The sequence below is a fragment of the Glycine soja genome, chromosome 19 (assembly GCF_004193775.1).
Source record: "Glycine soja cultivar W05 chromosome 19, ASM419377v2, whole genome shotgun sequence".
Lineage (NCBI taxonomy): Eukaryota > Viridiplantae > Streptophyta > Magnoliopsida > Fabales > Fabaceae > Glycine > Glycine soja.
In genome coordinates, this window is record NC_041020.1 from 21,945,121 (window position 1) to 21,959,442 (window position 14,322).

The following is a 14,322-nucleotide window of genomic DNA, read 5'->3' on the forward strand; positions in this document are numbered from 1 at the left end:
CCCTCGGAAGAAAACAAAAAAAAAGGAAGAAAGAAAGAAAATTCCCAATCAAAGAGGGGAAGAAAGCAAAAAAAAAAAAAAAGAAAGTTCCCGATCAAAGATCTGAAGAAAACAGAAGAAATATATAGAAAGGTCTTTTGACCAGACAATATCTGAACAATACAAAATTGTCACCAAGTAAACAAGAAAAAGGAAACCACGACCTAAAGTGGTCCTCTCCCTTTGATTGCCGACAAAATCCTGTGCGCTAGCGACTTTCTCGCCACGCACTAAACAAAAACAGAAGAGGAAAAGGCAAAAACACTCAAAGCCAAATTCCCCACCTAAAAACCATTCCCAAAATAAATCCTATTGATCCATGATCACGCATGTAATCTTTGATTTGATAGGAAATGATTTGCAAAATCAAGTCATGACATATCTATGGTTCAGAATTAGGATAAAGCACTTACCTGTGTGAGATTGATACACTTTGAGTGATTTTCTGCTGTCTTTGTTGGACCCAGTGTTTCCTCTATATGGTCGTTTAGAAACGAAATGCTAACATCCAAAATCTCATTTATGGTTATGAGAAAATTTCATCAGCATACTCTCCTTCCCCGATAGACACATCATTTTTCAAAAAAAAAAAAAAAAAAGCATATGTTGCTCTGATTAGTTGGAAGTTTTGTCTCTTTACTAAAGCATGTTCGCATTTTAGTGAAGAAAACACCGAGACTATTTTTAGTCTCACAGTTATCAAGAACTACGTAGGTTTGAGTTCCTCATCACAAATTGAGGATACGTAGGAGCAAAAGCCCTGCTTTTTTCGACCACCCCACTTTTTGTTACCGTGACCCAAGAGCCACATGATCGTGGGATCCCCAGATTCATGTTCTTTTTATGTTTCATCCTTTATCATTTACATGATATTTTATTTCTATGACTTGAGGGACTAACGTTTGTTTTTTGTTGTTGCGATAGTCATTTGTTTTGTGCATATATTTTGTTTGGACTATTGCGTTAGTGCTTACTTCGTTGTTGTCAATAGTGTTTGTTGAAATTCTGGAACCGTGTAGAGTTTTTCATTTAGGAACGTCGTCCTAAAAATAAAATGAACAAAAAATCATCATAACGCCCAAAATAAAGCGTTGTGAACGAATGTCGTGTCTATGTATACAAAGAAAGAGTTTTAATGCGTGTGTGTACAGAAAAAGTTCGTCATGCATAGGAATGTAGGTGTACAAAGAAAAGGTTTTTCTCATAGATGGCAATGGATGTATAGTTTTTTGTGAACATAAAAAATGAAACGAAATGAAAAAGAAAGGAAGACCTCGAAGGTCGACATGTATGGTCGTAGGAAGCATAAATCATTCGTAGAGAGCAAACATATCTTTTGGAAACAAGGGACTGACGCTAAGAGTTTATTTTCCTGAATGACCGAGATAAGAATGGATGGTTTCATTGAACCGATGAAAGAACATAATTTGGAAACGTTGGGTTTGTTTGTGTAAATCCCCAACAGTAGTATCACAATGCCATAAACTGGATGCTTGAGTGCCCACCTAGCTGTGGCCATGACTAATTTTGCACGCTGTTTCCAAATCATCATTGTTACGCGTGCCTTGTGGAAATGATATGGAAGTTCAACCCGAGACCAATACCTTGACACACAAATTTGTTGTGCCCCAGATATCAAGATTGGGCACCCGCGATAAAAGACCCCGTTGAGACACGACCTTAGACTACTTTGAACCTTGGCCTATAAAAGGAATCCTCATCCTTTCCCCCGAAGCAAAGGATAGCGGAATCTTCTCAAGGGAGAGCAAATAACGAATGCTAAAACCTGATTTCCCAAAGGGAGAAACGAAAAGTAAGAAAAGGGAGAAATGAAAAGAAAGAAAAGGAAGAGATGAAAAGAAAGAAAATGAAGAAATAAAAAGAAAGGAAAAGAAGGATTCCTGATCAAAGATCAGAAGAAAGTAAAAAAGGAAAAGATCGGAGGAAAACAGAGTAATTCCCAATCAATGAAAGAAAGAGAACAGAAGATCTTCAGACCAGATAAATTTTTGGCAAGGTAAATGACTATCGGCAAAGGAAAACCCATTTTTTGGTGGTTCTTCCTTTGGGATTGCCATTCAAAGTCATTCTCGACTGGCGATATCCTGTCCCACTTAAACAAAGAGGAAAAGACCGAAACACCCAGTTTCCTCTCCAAAAACACTACCCTCGAGAAAATCCAATTGATCCGTGATCGTGCATGTGATCTTTTGATTCGATAGGAAATCGTTTGCAAAATAAAGTCATGGTGCAGTTATGGTTTGGGATTAGGGTAAAACACTTGCCTGTGTGAGTTTTTATACATTATGAGTGATTTATTCCCAGTTTCAGCTTAACCCAATGTTTCCCCTGAATGTTCATTTAAAAGATAAATGTTGACATCCTGCCCTTCATTTTCGGTTACAAGGAAGATTACCCTTGGCATGAGTATATTGTTTCTCTAAGATATGGTGCTCTCGAGAATGATTTATTTTTCTTTGCAAAAAGCATGTTTGCCTTTTTAGGTGAAAAAAACCGGTGGACCATTTGGTTCTGCCAAAAAATTTTGTTCGGAGACCCATGAATTGATTGCCTAGCGTTCCAGAGAAAATGAATTCAAGATTCAAGAGAAGAAATCAAGAAGACTTCACAAGGGAAGTATTGAAAAGATTTTTCAAAAAACAAACATAGCACAGTTTTGTTTTTCAAGAGTTTTTCTCAAAATTTTCTAAGTTACCAGAGTTTTTACTCTCTGGTAATCGATTACCAGTTTCCTGTAATCGATTACCAGTGGCAAAGTTTGATTTCAAAAGCTTTTAACTGAATTTGCAACGTTCCAATTGATTTTTAAATGGTGTAATCGATTACAATATATTGGTAATCGATTACCAGTGTATCTGAACGTTGAAATTCAAATTCAATTGTGAAGAGTCACATCTTTTCATAAAATGTTTTGTGTAATCGATTACATGGTTTTGGTAATCGATTACCAGTGACAAGTTTTGAATAAAAATCAAGAGATGTAACTCTTCCAATGGTTTTTAGGTTTTTCTCAAGGTTATAACTCTTCCAATGATTTTTCTTGACCAGACATAGAGTCTATAAAAGCAAGACCTTGACTTGCATTTAAAAAACTTTTAAGTTATACTTTTACAACCATTGAATCTCTTTGAACATCTTTTTGAACTTCTTCTTCTTCTTCTTCCTTTGCCAAAAGCTTTCTGAGTTTTCTGGTTTCCCAACCTTGTTCTTTCACAGAAAACAAAAGTGTGCTATATCTTTTCATTCTCTTCTTCCTTTGCCAAAAAGAATTCGACAAGGACTAACCGCCTGAATTCTTTTTGTGTCTCTCTTCTCCCTTTTCCAAAAGAATAAAGGACTAACCGCCTGAATTCTTTTGTGTCTCCCTTCTCCCTTTTCAAGGAATTCAAAACGACACAGTCTGAGAATTATTTTGATTCTTCCCTTTCCCTTAAACAAAAGGTTTCAAAGGACTAACCGCCTGAGATATCTTTTGTTTCCCCTTCACAAAGTTTCAAAGGACTAACCGCCTGAGAACTTTGTCTTAACACATTGGAGGGCACATCCTTTGTGGTACAAGTAGAGGGTACATCTACTTGGGTTGTTGTAACTGAGAACAAGAGAGGATACATCTCTTGTGGATCAGTTCAAGTGGAGGGTACATCCACTTGGTTGTTCAAAGAGAACAAGGGAGGGTACATCCCTTGTGGATCTTTGCTTGTAAAGGCTTTTACAAGGTTGAAAAGAAATCTCAAGGACCACAGGTCGCTTGGGGACTGAATGTAGGCACAGGTTGTTGCCGAACCAGTATAAAATTCTTATGTTTGTCTTCTTTTTCCCTACACTCTTTAATTTCCGCTGTGCACTTTAATTATCGCTTTTACTTTTGGTTAAGTTTCTATTTTTGTTCTTTACTTTCTTAATTTTGTAGTAAAAGCCTAATTGAATCTAGTAACATTAAGAAGGATAGATTTTTAATTAGTAAAGGTTCACTAATAATTAATTCAACCCCCCTTCTTAATTATTCCGAGGCCACTTGATCCAACATTGATTCTTCCATATTTTCTTGAAATTGATTGAGGGGTTTTATTCCCCATGATGTGATCACATGTTTTGTACTATTCATTTTGAATTTGAGTGTATTTTGAGGTCCAAATTGTGCCTCTTTTGCTTCACAAAATGGAGGTTTTTCGTGAAATTTGGTCGTGATTGGTGAGAGCACATCCATGCTTAGTGAAAATCAGTTGTTTTAAGCCCATACTATTTTCCTAACAATGTGAGTTCACTTGTAGCCTAAAAATGACTAAGAAAATGATTGAATTAGGTTTTATGGTTGGCATAAAAGTTGTGACCCTGGATGTTAGCTAACAAATGTCATTGATTTTACCTAATTCAGAGTTGTATAGCCCCCTAGAGAGTCAAATTACTGAGAAAATGTCGACCTACCAGGATTAAGCAATAATACAAATTTTATCACTTTCAAATTGAGCTTTCAAAATTATCATGACATGTAGAGGAAAAACAAGGATTTCAAATCACAAAATGTCAAGAGACTTTATTTTCAGAACAATTACCCATTTCTTGAACATATCCTATAATTTAAAGAAAAATATGCAAAGTTGTACATGCAAACAGAATTGACCTAAAATATTAAACTAGAAACCCAACAAAACTAACAAAACCAAAACCAAAGAACACTCCCCCCCCCCCATACTTAAACAACACATTGTCCTCAATGTAGCACAATTAAAAGATTAAAAGAAATTAAACCATCAAATAGAATTGGACAAATGTAATAAAAGTAAAGAAGGAGATAGGAAAAGAAAAACTCCCTAAGTCATGGTGGAAAAGAAGTAAGCTGAAGTAAGGAGATCTTTTGAGCAAGGACAACCCCCAATGTGTAATTGGATGCATTGCATATAAGCTCAAAAGGGACTGTCTAGTCGGGTGCCTGGATGATGGGGGTGGTAGTCAGTGCTCTTTTGAGGCAATCAAAAGCCTCTTTGCATTTATCATTAAAGTCAAACTCCACCTCCTTTTGCAACAAGTTGGATAGTTGAAGGGCTACTTTGCTAAAATCTCTTATAAAGCGCCTGTAGAATCCTGCATGACCAAGAAAAGATCGCACCTCTCGCACGCAAGAGGGGTAAGGCAATTGTGAAATAACAGAAATTTTAGAAGGATCTACTTCAATGCCCTTATTGGAAATAATGTGGCCTAAAACTATACCTTGCTCAACCATAAAATGACATTTTTCAAAATTTAGAACAAGGTTAGTTTCAGTGCATCTATTCAAAACCTTTTCCAAACTATCCAAACAAACATCAAAAGAGGATCCATATACAGTGAAATCATCCATAAACACCTGATGCAATCCTACCCCGCAAGGGCATTGGATAGAAAACTCCAAGTAGATTGGGCCAGAGATGCAAGAGAAGGCCCTAGGGTTCTTATGAGCCTTAGGGTAGATTTCAGGCCCATGGGCTAAGTACGAGTCCACTTATCTTTGTAAATATTAGATTAAGGTTTCATTATTTTTGGGCCTTGTATTTAGGGCTCCATAATGTAGGTAGGGTACCCTAGAAATATAGGATTTTTCAGCCCTTGTATTTTAGGGCACCTAGACTAGTTTTTGTATTAGGGGTAGTTTTGTAATTTCACATGCACTAAGTGGATATTTGATGTGTGTGGTTGGAAATAAATTTAATTGAATTGGTAGAAGCCCAATCCAATTAAATTTTAGAGGGGGAGGTGAGTATTTGCTTACTACACCCCATTGCCACATCATATAGTCACACTTTGTGCATGTCCTTCATGCTTTTCATGCCTCATGACACCTAAGCACACTTAGTGGAGAATCTTGGAATTGATCTTGGATTAGTGGGCTGAACCATAACTAAAATTCACTAATCATAATTAGTGAAATTTTGGCTCCAAAGTTTGGCTCCACAAATTCAATTTCAAATTCAAGTGAAATTTGAATTTCCCTCCAATTTTGTGTGACACTTAGGCTATAAATAGAGGTCATGTGTGTGCATTTTTTTCAACTTTGATCATTTGAATATTAAACTTCAGATTTCAAAGCTCATTTAGAGCACAAAATTTCGTGCTCTTCTCTCCCTCTCCCTTCATTCATCTCCTTCTTCCTCCAAGCTCTTATCCATGGCCTCCTATGGTGGTGAGCTTCTTCTAGACTCATCTTCTCCTTGAAGTGGCGTCTCCTCTCTCTCTTCCTTTCTCCATTCCGCTGCCATTCATCTTCCAAGAAGCAAAGGAATCCATTGATGAAGAAGATCCTAGGCCTACAAGCTCCAATGGAGCTTGCATCATGTGGTATCAAGAGCATCTTCATCTAGGTGATGTTCTTTTGCTTCCTCTATCTTTTTGTTCGGTGAATTCTCTTTAATTCCTTGTTCTTCATCTTATTCTCCATGTATATCCTCCATTGTCTTGTGGTTTGGGGCTGTTTAGAGTAGATTAAAAAAAAAACCGATTAAATCTTAGATCTACACTTGTTCTTGCATTTCTATGGTTCAAATTTTGTAGATCTACTCTTGAATATTGTTTTTGTGTTGATTTTAGGTTCTATCAATTTTCATTCATAGTATTCTTGTGCTGAACCTTTAGATCTAAATTTTGTTCCAAAATATTGATTAGAAAAAAAAACACAAAAATCTAAGTGTAAATCACTTAATCTATGTTGTCTTAGAGTCATGTTTAGTCATAGTAATTGTCACATTATGTTCTAAGTTTGTGTTGAATTTTTATTTTGTTGATTGAATTCTAGATACATTTGTTCATGTATTCTTGTCATTCTTAGCCTATCTTTTGAATTTTGAGTCTAATTCATGCATGTTATTTAGTTCATAACATGTTCTAAATCAATTCCTAGAAGTAGTCTTGTTCTTGAACTTTTTTTTGTTTTCTAAGTTTCCTACATGATGCCTATGATGAAGTTGAGTTGTGGTGCTGAGTTGTGGCTGGATTTGTGAATCAAAATAAGTCTTAAGATCTCTTGAATTGTGTTATTCAAGATAAATGAGCATAAGCAAATACAAATTGTAACTATCCAAGCCTTAAGCAACATAAACACTACTCTTGATTTCTAGGTTGAAATCGCTGGTGCTGGCAGCTTGAACATACAAACTTGCATAAATTACTGGGAATTGGTCACTACGATTTTGGAGCTGAAAGTTTTACTGAATTTTCTAGACATCTGGACCAAAATTATAAAAAAAGAACCAAGCGATTTGGATTAAAGGAAAAAATAATAAAAATCTCACAAGTTGGCAGAAAAATCAGTGTCCAGGAAAAAAAAAGTGAAAGGAAAGTGTGTTTGTTGTTTTGGCTCAAAATTTGCTCTATAATTGGTGCATATTTTATACCAATCCTAGTTCTGAAATTTCAATTGAAAATTATTGTGAAAAAAGTGCCAAAACTAGAGGTTTCTTGAGTCTTTTTTCTTTTTAGTTTTTCTACTCTACTCTAGAGCCATTCTAGGTTTCTCTTTGAGTCCTAGCTTGCTTTTTTGTGCTTTTCATTGCTTTAATTGTTGAATAATCCTTGGAAATTTGTCTTGTTAAAACTCTATTGGTTTAGCTTTCATTTCATATTTCTTGGTCTTTGGTTATTGCTTGTCTCTTTGTTTCCTTGGTTGTGAGTTGCCATATAGGGAATTGGAAAGGAGGATTGATGCCATACCTTGAAGAATTTGAGTCAAGAAGCAAGGGGCCAACCACCTTAAGAACTATTGGACTAAGAAGCACTCCAAATTGAGTGAAACACCAAAGAGAGAATAGCCACCACAATTAAGGACTTTTTTTTTTGTAATTTTGTAATTGGCAATTTGCTTTGCTTTCAAATTTTGTAACAAAAAGGCCTTGCATTGGAAGTAAGTTGGGAGCCTCCGCTAGGTCATCCTACTTCCATTTGTGTGTAATAATTTTAGGCAATTTCCCCTTAGGATAGTGAGTGTTTTGTTGGGAACCTTAAATGAGGTCATCCAAACACTCTTAGGATCCGCCTAGTTTGCATTTCTTGCACTTTAATTTCTTGCTTATTTTCATAGCTTATTTCGTTTACCCTCCATTGTCAAACCGCCTAGATAGCTTGCCTTTTACCAATTAGTTTTTACCTTATCTTTCACACCTCTTTTAGTGTTTATTTTGGCTAGTTTCAACCATAGTTTCTTTTACCTTTTTTTCAAACCCCCAACAAGAAAGAACCATAACTTAGGAACCAACATGAGTCTTCATTCTTCATCTAGTGTTAATGGTGAGGGTTCTACTCCTAAGGACCCCTTGTATAAGATATTAGATGAGTTGAGATCCCTTAAGTTGTGGAAAGAAAAACAAGAGAGAAAAGATAAAGGTAAAAAAAGAGTGGAAGAAATAAGTCAAGATGAAAGAGAGAAAATAAGAGAGGAAGAAAGAAGAAAAATAATGAAAGAAATGAAAAGAGAAAAACATGTCTCCTATAGTAGTCATAACTCTTGCAAGAGCCTAAGTGAAGAACTTCGTGACTATTATGAAGGAAGGCATAGGTCACATCTTAGACCTCACTCCCATAGGAGAGAAAATGAAAGAAAGCCTCAAGAGGTTAACATTAAACTCCCATACTTCCATGGGAAGGACAATGTAGAGGCTAATTTAGATTGGGAAATAAGGGTAGAGCAACAATTTAAAAGGAAGTCTACTTCAAAATCTTATGGCTCTCACTCTTATCAAAAGAAAGACCAAGGTCAAGGAATCTTAGGGGTGAGACCTTCTAAGCCCAAAGATGATAAGGGGAAGACAATAGAAAAGAAACCCCTTAAGGCTAGTATGCAAGAGAAGACTAGCTCCATGAAGTGTTTTAAATGTCTTGGAAGAGGACACATTACTTCTCAATGCCCCACCAAGAAAACCATGATTATGAGGGGCCAAGACCTTTATAGTAGCCAAGATGAGGCTACTACTTCACCTTCCTCTAGTAAAAGTGAAGAAGCAAAAGGGGAAGAATCTAGTGAAGAGATCTACCCCCAAGAAGAAGGACAACCTTTAATGGTTAAGGAGGAGTGTAAGGAGGTAAGTGTCTCCTCCAAAAGGTTAGCTAAGAAGGAAAGACATTTTGAAATAAAGACAAATATTAAAGAAATTTCCCTTCTTAGACAACCTCCACATTTTCTCCTTTGTAAAAAGACACTTGTTAGCATTGCCACATCTCTTAGGCTTGAGTTTAATCCTCAAGTAAAGGAGTTGTTGGATGAGGGTTTGGTTCGCAAGAGATTAAATCCTTGAGCTTTGTTTGTGCCCAAAATAGGTATTATTAGGCACCAAATCCCTAAAATAGGTGGTGTGATGAATGTTTTGGGTGGTGCAACACTCTTTTGTAAAATCACTTGTGCACCCAACATCTTCATGATTTGTGTACATAGGGACTCATTAGGTAGGTTTGTTCTTATTTTTAGTTTCAATACAAACTTAGGCACTCATATGGGACACCTTAGGTTTGTCATACTTTTTGGTAGGAATAATCAACATGAAAATACAGAAAAAGGTATGTTCTATTGCTTTACTTTTCTTAATTTTTTAAATTGTGATCAAGGGGTTCCCATGAACCCTAAGAGAATAAAGGTCATTCCTGAGTGGCCCGCTCCACCAAGTGTAAGAAAAATTTGGGGCTTCCAAGACTTAACAAACTTTTACAAAAGGTTTGCCCCATATTTTTCTATACTTGTAGCGCCACTCATTGAGTTGGTGAGGAACCATGCTCCTTCATGGGAAGATGCCCAGGAAATGAGTTTTCAGACCTTACCTTACTTCAACATACTAAACACCACTAATACATATGTTTTTGTTCTTTTTACAGGTGTTGAGGAAAAAAGCCCAGCGTTTCAAGAACCTCGGGATTTGAGGTCAAATCATTTTCAAGGGAGAGGGAATGATGCAATCCTACCCCGCAAGGGCATTGGATAGAAAACTCCAAATAGATTGGGCCAGAGATGCAAGAGAAGGCCCTAGGGTTCTTATGAGCCTTAGGGTAGATTTCGGGCCCATAGGCTAAGTACGAGCCCACTTATCTTTGTAAATATTATATTAAGGTTTCATTATTTTTGGGCCTTGTATTTAGGGCTCCATAATGTAGGTAGGGTACCCTAGAAATATAGGATTTTTCAGCCCTTGTATTTTAGGGCACCTAGACTAGTTTTTGTATTAGGGGTAGTTTTGTAATTTCACATGCACTAAGTGGATATTTGATGTGTGTGGTTGGAAATAAATTTAATTGAATTGGTAGAAGCCCAATCCAATTAAATTTTAGAGGGGGAGGTGAGTATTTGCTTACTACACCCCATTGCCACATCATATAGTCACACTTTGTGCATGTCCTTCATGCTTTTCATGCCTCATGACACCTAAGCACACTTAGTAGAGAATCTTGGAATTGATCTTGGATTAGTGGGCTGAACCATAACTAAAATTCACTAATCATAATTAGTGAAATTTTGGCTCCAAAGTTTGGCTCCACAAATTCAATTTCAAATTCAAGTGAAATTTGAATTTCCCTCCAATTTTGTGTGACACTTAGGCTATAAATAGAGGTCATGTGTGTGCATTTTTTTCAACTTTGATCATTTGAATATTAAACTTCAGATTTCAAAGCTCATTTAGAGCACAAAATTTCGTGCTCTTCTCTCCCTCTCCCTTCATTCTTCTCCTTCTTCCTCCAAGCTCTTATCCATGGCCTCCTATGGTGGTGAGCTTCTTCTAGACTCATCTTCTCCTTGAAGTGGCGTCTCCTCTCTCTCTTCCTTACTCCATTCCGCTGCCATTCATCTTCCAAGAAGCAAAGGAATCCATTGATGAAGAAGATCCTAGGCCTACAAGCTCCAATGTAGCTTGCATCAACACCTCTATGCAATTTTCTAAAAAATCACTAAAAATACTAATAATGCACCACTGGAAGGTACCAGGGGCATTGCACAGGCCAAAAGGCATCCTCCTCCTATAGGCAAAAGTGCCGAAGGGGCAGGTGAATGTGGTCTTTTCCTGATCCTCAAGAGCAATAGTGATTTGCATATAACCAGAAAAATCATCAAGGAAACAGTAGTGAGATTTACCTGCCAGGAGTTCAAGAATCTGGTCAATGAATGGCAGTGGAAAATGGTCCTTTTTGGTAACTTGGTTCAGCCTCCTATAGTCGATGCAGACTCTCCAACTGTTCTGCACCCGAGTAGGAATCAACTCCTCCTTCTCATTTTTTATCACGGTGAGGCCGGTTTTCTTCGGGACTACCTGGATGGGACTCACCCATTGGATGTCGGAGATAGGATAAATGATTCCAGCTTGCAAAAGCTTGGTTACCTCCTTCTTCACTACATCAAGAATTACCGGGTTGAGTCTTCTCTGTGGTTGTCTTACTGGTTTAGCCCCATCCTCTAAATTTATCCGATGCATACATGTGGATGGGCTAATACCAGGAATGTCCGCCAGGGTCCAGCCTATAGCCTTCTTATGCTTCTTGAGAACAGATAACAACTTCTCCTTTTGCTCATCAGCAAGGGAGGCAGATATAATTACTGGAAAACTTTTGCTATCATCCAAGTAAGCATATTTTAAATTTGATGGTAGAGGCTTCAATTCTGGTGTGGCCGGCTAGATAGTGGTAGAAAGAGATGGTTTCTCAGCCTGTACCTCATAAAGAAAGTCAGAGGTATGTGTACTTCCTGAAACATGGTTAGTTCTATCTGACTCTAGAAAATCAATCTCAAGAGTTAAAACATCACCAGACATGTAATCAATATAAATTTCAGATTCAATCTCAGCATCAAATTCAGACATATGATCAAGTACAAATTCAAATTCAATGCATGAAGAGTGACAGGCATGCAGATTAGAATGAAGATCAGTCATGTATTCATCAACAATATGGTCAATTATTTCAACATGAAATACAGAAAGATCTTCAGATGGGTGTTTCATAGCATCAAGAATATTAAAATGAACAGTTATATCACCAAACTCCATAGATAGTGTGCCTGCATATACATCTATCTTAGTTCTAGCAGTTTTCATAAAAGGTCTGCCTAGAATGATGGGAACTGATCCTTTAGAAAATCCCTCCTCCATATTCAAAATATAAAAATCAACAGGGAAAATCAGTTTCACCAACTCTAACTAAGACATCCTCAATGAAACCAGCAAGATAGGCAACACTTCTATTAGCTAAATGAATTACCACATCAGTTGACTGCAAGGGACCAAGAGATAGAGAATTAAAAATAGACAGAGGCATCACACTAACAGAAGCTCCTAAATCTAGCATGGCATTGTCAAACTTACTGTTCCCTATAATACAAGGTATGCTGAATGTACCTAGATCTTTACATTTTTCAGGGATTTGGGGAACAGATTTACCAATCAATGCGGAGACATTTCTACCCATACTAATTCTTTCGCTTCCTTTAAGCTTCCGCTTATTAGTGCACAACTCCTTCAAGAATTTAGCATATCTTGGAATTTGCTTTATTGCATCCAGCAGAGGTATGTTTACCTCTACTTTTCTAAATGTTTCCAAGATTCCCATCTCTGCCTCTTCCAATTTTTTGTTGGAAATTGCTCATGGAGGGAATGGAAGAGGGATATGTTGCTTCTCTTTAGATTCACCTGCATAGAAATTGTTAGGTAACTTACTCTTTAAATTTTTGTCATCATCTTTTTCTGGAGTAGAGTGAAGTTGGGCAGGTTCATTTGCGGATGAGGAAGGTGTTGCTGGTTGAGGTTCTTGACACTGCTTTCCCGACCTCAATGCAATGGCACTCACATTTTTGGGATTCTGGACAGATTGAGAAGGTAATCTGTCAGAATTCTGGGACTGTTGTTGATTTAACTGTGTAGCCAATTGTCCCATCTGATTGGTTAAGCTCTGAATGAAGGCTCTGGTCTCTTGTTGAAACTGCATGTTTTGCATAGTCATTTGCCTTACAAGTTCTTCAAGGGAAGGTTACGGAGGAGCCTCTACTGTTTGTTGTTTCTAGGGCTGTTGATGTTGTTGTTGCTGGATTGGTGGAGGAACGTATGGTCTGCTTGGGCCAACAACATTCTGGAAATAAGGTTGTTGTTGTTACTGCTATTGTGAAGGATTCGATCATCTAAGGTTGGGATGATTCCTCCACCCGGGATTGTACCTGTTGCTAGAGAGGTCATAATTGTTCTGTTGTGGCTGATTTTGCTGCTGAGGTTGAGGAGGTCTGTGGTAGATGTTTGCAGCATAAGCTTCAGGCTGTTCAATTGCTTCAGATTGTTGCATAGAAGGGCAAAGGTCTGTGTGGTGGTCGACAGAGGAGCATAAACCACAAAGTCTGGCGACAGGTGCAGATTTTTGATTCATGGCCAGTTGGGTTACCAGGTAAACCTAGGAATCTAGTTTACCTTCAAGCTTCTTAGTCTCGGCTGATGAAGATGAATTTGTGGCTACTTCATGCACTCCTCTAATGACAATAGCATCACTTCTGGCACTAAATTGCTGGGAGTTTGAAGTCATCTTCTCAATTAAATTTATGGCTTCAGCAGGGGTCATGTCTCCAAGGGCTCCACCACTGGCAGCATCTATCATACTTCTCTCCATGTTACTGAGTCCTTCATAAAAATATTGGAGGAGAAGCTGCTCAGAAATCTGGTGGTGAGGACAACTGGCACATAGTTTCTTAAATCTCTCCCAGTATTCATATAAGCTCTCTCCACTGAGTTGCCTAATTCCTGAAATATCTTTTCTGATGGTCGTGGTCCTAGAAGCAGGGAAAAAAATTTCTAAGAATACTCTCTTGAGGTCATCCCAGCTCATGATAGACCTTGGAGCAAGGTAATATAGCCAGTCCTTTGCCACTCCCTCTAAAGAATGAGGAAAGGCCTTCAGAAATATGTGATCCTCCTGGACATCTGGGGGTTTCATGGTGGAGCAGACAAAATGGAATTCTTTCAAATGTTTGTGCGGGTCTTCACCTGCAAGGCCATGAAACTATGGAAGCAAATGGATCAGTCCAGTTTTAAGAACATATGGGACATCCTCATCAGGGTATTCGATGCACAAGCTTTCGTAGGTGAAATCAGGTGCAGCCATTTCCCTTAGAGTCATCTCACGAGGTGGAGGTTGTTCCATGTTCTTAGAATGTTCAAAATCAAAATGTTCAAAACAATAATGCTCAAAATCACCATTAACAGAATGCTCAGGATGCTCAAAAGGTACAAAATGATGTCTAACTAATCTATGAAATGTTCTATCTATCTCAGGATCAAAGGGTTGTAA

The 14,322-nt window shown here is 37.6% G+C and overlaps 1 non-coding gene across 1 annotated transcript; it reads left to right on the forward strand.

The window, feature by feature from the left end:
• Positions 1-13,690: 13,690 nt before the first annotated feature.
• On the forward strand, positions 13,691-13,797 carry LOC114401020. Its single transcript, XR_003664136.1, has one exon. It is a non-coding gene; the product is annotated as a small nucleolar RNA R71 (small nucleolar RNA).
• The last annotated feature ends 525 nt before the right edge of the window (positions 13,798-14,322 follow it).